Source organism: Physeter macrocephalus, chromosome 13 (assembly GCF_002837175.3).
Source record: "Physeter macrocephalus isolate SW-GA chromosome 13, ASM283717v5, whole genome shotgun sequence".
In the NCBI taxonomy this organism is placed as follows: domain Eukaryota; kingdom Metazoa; phylum Chordata; class Mammalia; order Artiodactyla; family Physeteridae; genus Physeter; species Physeter macrocephalus.
Window position 1 is genome coordinate 79,740,126 of NC_041226.1, and position 7,051 is coordinate 79,747,176.

Consider the following 7,051-nt stretch of genomic DNA (forward strand, 5'->3'; position numbering starts at 1 on the left):
TCAGACCACAAAGGACCCCAACTTCAACGGGTCACCAGGCAGGCCGCCACCAAGAGACCCGCCTCTGGCCACGCGGAGAGGAGCCGGAGGCTCTGGACCAGGGGAAGAGTCCAGAGGCAGCTGACCAGGCAGACTGGCAGACACAGCTCTCAGGGCTGGGCGTGAAAGTGCCAAAGTGTAAGATAGGTACATGGTCAACCTTTAAATCCCATAATAATGCCTAGCAAAAGTGTAAGAGGAACAAAATAAGGAGAGCGCTGAAGGCATCCACAGAGATAGTCCAAAAAGCAGCCCCTGCCTTCTCTCTAGTTAGCGCACTGACCTGCCGATCCAAGGATGCAGATTTGAGAGCATCACCAGAGCATTTCAGCTAACATTTGATTGCAGTGAGAATGTTCTAATTGGAAAGCAGGCATGCTTATCCTAACTTTGCCCTTCTCTTTGCCCTGTGTGAAGCTCAGATCCTTTATAGCTCTCGCAAGTTTATCCAAAAACCTCTCCACCCTCCCATCCACTTAACGCTGAGACCACCTGTTCTCACCCACAATACGCAGACTTGTTTACCTCCGTCAGTTTATGGGGCTAGAAGCCCTGTTAGCCACAAAGAAGCATTAGGATATGGCTTCCCTGGGTATTTAATAACAAATGATAGAAAACGTAGCTTTCTTATATAATATTGCTTTTCCTTCCAAAAATATCTGGAAACTTCTTCCCAAACATTGCGAGCACTTTCTACACTAATCGTTCAGGACATCTGTGAATTCTTACAGGGGTCTGTTCTTGCCTGCCTTTGCATTGCATCCTAACACAAGATAAAATAAAAGCTGCATGCCAGTCCCCGCACCCCTGGACTAAAGGATCATAGCTTTTTAACAGTTAAAAGTAAAATCCCAACTGGTGGACCCAGAGGCGGTTTTAATGACGCCACAGAAATAGCAAAGCTCAGAGGCCGCCTGGAAGTTTTTCTTTCAGACAAAAGGACTGAAGACTCATCCTCGGGTTGCAAGTCAGTCAAACCCAGAGGCAGCCAAGGCGAGACACTGAGCTCTGCTCTGCAGCAGGAGCGGGAGGGAAAAGCCTCCCGGGAGCCAGGTAAACATGGGCGTTTCAAAGAGCCTCCTGGAAGGACCACAGGATGAAGCCACGTTACACAGAAAGCGAGCTCTGAACAGCCGTCAGCAAAGATCAACAGGAGCTGCACGCAGGAGAGTCACCGAGGAGGAGTGGACGGCGGGTCAGAGAAAGCAGGTCAAGGAGCCCCGCCAGGCAGACAGCGCCAGAGGTGGCCCCGGTCCCACTCTGACTAGCACTCCACCAGTTCCTGGCAGGAAACTAGGGATGGTTGTTCACATTCACGCCGTGCTAATCCGCAGAGAACCAGCTCCCGGTCCACGGCGTCAGGACCAGTGCCCGACTCTTCTCCTAGGTTTTGTTCTAACCGGGGGTTTCTTGATCTGGGGTTCACGGCACAGAATGCGGAGGGGTATGTGAATGTGGAAGGGGAGAAAACCCTGTAGGTTCAGGGCTTGGGGCCGGCACATAAAACTGACAAAAGACAGGTTCACCAGAGAAAAGACATACAAATTCTACGAATATTTTTAAGTCAACATGCACGAGGGCTTTGCAAAAAGGACGTTAAAAAAAAATCACAGAAGTGGTTAGAATTGGGACCTTCTATATCTTTTGAACAAAGAGTGATACATTGTGAAAAGCGACCAGGAGGTATATGGGGAGCTAACGGAAGACAGCGGTTACTTTAGCAAGACCTGTTTGTGGAGACTCGTGTCACGGTAGCTCTCTGTCTCTGGGGACAGGGCTGCTTCCCTTTGCCCTGGTTCCTGATGGGGAGGGGGGTTACGCCACCTTCACGAAGGGAGACTGAGGCCCTGCTTTGAGGCAGAAAAGGGGGGGGCAGAGAAATTTTCCTGGGTATGAGGATTCTCAGTTACCTCTCATTGAAATAATCGTTTTGCCACAGTGGCATATTTGGGGGTGGCAAATTCTGGACCCTTTCAGCACCTTTCTTCTCCTGCCTAAAACTTCAGTTTCTTTATACTTAAACGATGGCATTGACCGATGCTCTGCTAAGCTTTCGGCAGGAATTTGATCTCAGAATAAAATTATCCCTCGATTCCTCATCCAGGTGGAAATTGTATGACCTTCCCTCTCCACTTTCTTAACGGTTCCTTCACCACAAAACTTCAGCTGAGTGACTCAGCCATCAATAAGATTTGGAATTAGATGTACCGAGTGTAAATCAATAGAAAGGAAATCAAAAGGAAAAGTCCAGAATTATTTTTGCAGCTCGCTTTGTGCAAAGCAACTTTGCAATGACCCTCTGGACCCCTCGGAGACTCCAGAACAGCTCTGCATTCCCGCTTCAGGCCACTAATGTAACGAAGCTACTTTTATGAGCAGACATGAATGACAAGGTCTATTAAAATGGAATTCTTTGGCCTATTTACCTCCAAGAACTACTAGATTAAAAAATTAGAAAATTCAAAAATGGTTTTAAGTGTTTGATTTCAATTTGAAAAAGATTCATTTGTGACCATGTCTCAGCTGCCTCTCTCTGCTCCAGGTCATCACATTGCTGTGATGTGATTTTTAAATGCACGATTTTCTCATTTAGCCACTAAGATGTACAAGAAAGAATTGGGTTAAGATAGGAAATGTTTCTGGCCAGATATTAGAGGGTTTATACCTAACCCTGGTGATTGTTCCCCTAGTACTAATTAGTACCTAATTCTTTCTACGCTTTTCTTTCTTTTTTCCTTTTCTTTATTTTGAAGCTGCCTCAAAATATGTTCTATGTAGTATATTCAATTTTGCAGAAAAAAAACTATTTGTTCAGTTTCTATTGGATTTTTTTTCGTTAACGGGAAGAGACCAATTCAAAACAGAATCTGAAAACCTCAGGTTGAATTTGGCCAACACACTGGCACTAACTTGGGCAAGTCTTGTCTTTCTTAAGCCGCTTGGCAATTTTATGCCATTAGTTTCAAAGCCGAGCTTCTTAGGTGGTTAGCTGCTGAGAACAAAAGGGAGGGATCAGGGGCTCTGATGTCTTGTGATTAGAAATGCGTAACCAATCTGATTTCCTTAACAGCAACACTGAAACACGACCCTCTCAGATAATGCAGCCCATGCGGAGACAAAGAGGATGAATGAATGAATGGATGAGTGGATGGATGGATGGATGAATGGGTGGATGAATGGATGAAAAGACGGTTGGATGGATGGATGAGGAGATGAACGGATAAGTTGATGAATGAGTACAGCGGTGTTCGCAGGGGTCCCCTTGCTCAGGCAAACCCTCCCTGCTGCTTCCTCAGCAGAGGTGGCATCTCCCCTGGGCATTTCACTTTTCTCGCCCACACTTAGAATTCCCGGTAGAGGGTCCTGGGAATGCAGAGCTATTTTGGCCCATTGAGGTCTAGGTTGGGGTCCCCAAGCGCCGCGCCCGGCACCCCCAGCGGCCTCGGGCTGGGCAGCCGCGGGGCTGGTCTGCTCGGACTGCCCTCCCGTGGACCCTCCCCAGGTAGGAAGGGCCACTGGCCACAGCCCACGTGGCCTCCGTGCGAGACCCAGGTCCCTTCCCGCCCTTACAGCATCCGCATAACCCGTCCCTATGGTTAATCCGCGAAGCATCAGAACTTGGTGACTCTGACACAGCTCATCTTTCCCAGCATCTCTGTTTAAAGCTTTCTGAGGACAAGAGTAAGAAGACAATTATACAGATTGTGGAGACCAGAGGAAGAGCAGGAGAAAGAGAAGCTCGGAGAGACCCCACCCCCGCCAGTGGAAAGCGCACAGCTCAGCAAATAACAGGGCAGCGTCCCAGCTGACAGGACGACGGCCCAGCGCCTGAGCGCACGCACACGCCTGATGACACACCACAGCGCTCCCCGGGAAGAAGACTGTAAGCTGGGATACGTCTTTGCAAGAAGCAGCACATTAACCGCTGCTTGTGCACTTCTCCAACTACAGTCCTTTAATTCCTTCATTTAGAAAACAGTTTACATTATAATAGCCAGCATCACTTCTGTTTTCAAACAATTGATTACATGGCTATTGCCAAATTATGGATCCACTGGATATTTTCACAAGTGAAAACCACTGCAAATGTGCCTTGAGAGCTATCTTTAATGGATGAATCCGGTGCCCTACAGACACACTGTCTAATGGTTGAAGGGTAGCAGAATATGCCACTGACGGAGAAGGATTATTTTGAGCTGAAGGCAATCAGGAGCCAACAGACGCAGGAAGAGCTCTCCGGCCCCTCCTTAACCCCCTAAGGTCAGGGCATAAATCTCCCTCTGTGAAGGTAACTCTCTCCCCCATACCAGGAAGAGGACAGCACTCTTATCGTGGGAGGCAGAGAATCATACTGGAGACTTTACCATAAAAACCCTCATCTAGGGACCTCCCCGGTGGTCCAGTGGTTACGACTTCGCCTTCCAATGCAGGGGGTGTGGGTTTGATCTCTTGTCGGGGAGCTAAGATCCTACATACCTCACAGCCAAAAAACCAAAACATAAGAGAGCAGCAATATTGTAACAAATTCAATAAAGATTTAAAAATGATTTAAATAAAGATTTAAAAATTTTAAAAATAGTCCACTTAAAAAAAAATCTTAAAAAAAACAAACCCTCATCTTCCATTCATTCTGCCCTGTACCAATATTTCCCAGTTGCTTCTCCACGATTTATCATCCCTTGACGTCCAAACCCCCTTTCCTTTGTTAAAATGGTATCTAAGCCCCCAAGGCTCACTGCTTCTGTGAGTATTGGTCCTTTTCTGTGGACCCCCATGCACATAAATATTGATAAAAATTGCATACCTTTCCTCCTGTTAGTCTGTCTTTTGACAGTTTAATTTGCAGGCCTTAGTGACATTTCCTAAGAGGGTCGAGGAAACCTTTTTCCCCCCCAACAGTTTTGGCATGGGCTGGGACTTCTTGGTCACTCTGTAGGCAGTCCCTGAGGTCGTGGGACATCTGGAAAACCTGGCAAAGTAAGAATCCCGATTTCTGCTCAGAGTCTGGTCGAGTGAGGGTGACAAGAGCCACCCCTTGTCTTATCCTTTCCAAATTTGGATCAGAAGGAGAACACGTCTGTGGTAATTAGTCCTTGGCGTGTAACGTCTTATGAAGTCGGGTTTGAGTACTCTTGTTACTGCTCTTTTCCCTCCCAAGGAGAGCCATCGTTTTCCTCAGTCTCTGTCTTTTGTGTCGTTTGTCGTAAGAAGGAGACTCATAGGGAAGGACACAGACATAGGTCCTGTAAGCAGCCTCACAGACCGTGAGTTTACGGTTTTCACCACACCAGCGTCTGTTTGGAGAGACTTTGCTGCTATTCACAAAGCAGTAGGAGCTTCTCCTTCCATCTCGTTTAGTGTATTGAGAGCTCGGCTGGGACCCCGCGAGAGGATGCTCTCTCCGGGTTTCCACCTGCGGGGGCCACAGGCTGTCAGGGCTGCCCCTGCAGCAGATGAGCCATCAGCTGGGCCTCGGGACGCAGGGCGCACAGCAGCACTTTCTGTCCGACGGTGCCGCTCTCAGGGGTGTTTGTCTAAACTCAGTTCTCAGCCCTGGTCGCCTTGTTGCCTCTTCTCTCCTTCCCTTGTCAGCCCTGCAAGTACCATCTCAGTGCTGCTGGCCCAGCATCACAGACTAGCTGGCCCTTCTCACTTCTGTGGCCGACCAGAGACAGGCGATTTCACAAACGCCATTCTCACTGCGTGTCGTGGAATAAAGAAGGTCGCTCTCTGAGAGGGACTCTGGATCACGGGGCCCGCATCTCCTGCAGCCTCTGTGAGGACACCTCTTGCGTCCAGGATTAAGACATCAGAAGGCTTGCTGGTTTTGAGTCACATTTTGGAACAGGTATCTCTGGAGGTCTTAGATTGTCGATGGCCAGAGGACATACTTGGAATTGGAAAAGTTTTTATATTTAAAAAGATTTTTTCAGTGACAGCTCGCCCTAAGACAAATGTTCTATCGGTCCCTATGGATCAGACTGAAAGAAGAACACACAAAAAAGCCTCAGCGCTGGGCTTCCCTGGTGGCGCAGTGGTTAAGAATCCTCCTGCCAATGCCGGGGACACGGGCTCGAGCCCTGGTCCGGGAAGATCCCACATGCCGCGGAGCAACCAAGCGCATGCGCCACAACTACTGAGCCTGCGCTCTAGAGCCTGCGAGCCACAACTACTGAAGCCCGCACGCCTACAGCCCGTGCTCCGCAACAAGAGAGGCCACTTCCATGAGAAGCCCGCGCGTTACAACGAGGAGTAGTCCCTGCTCACCGCAACTAGAGAGAGTCCGTGCACAGCAATGAAGACTCAACACAGCCAAAAATAAATAAATAAAATAAATTTATTATAAATAAATTAATTAAATAAATTTTTAAAAAGCCTCAGCGCTGGCCTGAATGATGCCCTTAACGAGAGTCAAGAGCAGGGCTTCCCTGGTGGCGCAGTGGTTGCGCGTCCGCCTGCCGATGCAGGGGACGCGGGTTCGTGCCCCGGTCCGGGAAGATCCCACGTGCCGCGGAGCGGCTGGGCCCGTGAGCCGTGGCCGCTGAGCCTGCGCGTCCGGAGCCTGTGCTCCGCGACGGGAGAGGCCACAGCAGTGAGAGAAAAAAAAAAAAAAAAGAGTCAAGAGCAGAGGTCAGACTTAGAGCCAAAGTCAAAATCCACACGCTCTGCAAGTTCTCTCCCCCACTCCCTTCACCCTAAACTCCCTGTCTCTGGCCCTCCTGAAGATCTTCAGACCCTCCGGACACGGGCCCCAAATCCCCCAAATCGGGAGCGCCTCCCCAACAAATCCCTTTAACCCCTGAAACTCCTCCAACTTCCCCCCAAAATACCTTAATCACTCAGCTGCCTGCTTGTAACTTCTCTTCCTTCTGAAGAGTGCTCAGCCTGACCTCCAGGCGGGAGGCAGCTCTTGTGAATGCTGATACCCAGGGACTGCTTTCGTCACTGGCCCTGGGAACCTGCTCCTCTGTCTTCAGACTCCATGAGCCCCAGGCCCTCCCATGCAGTGCCC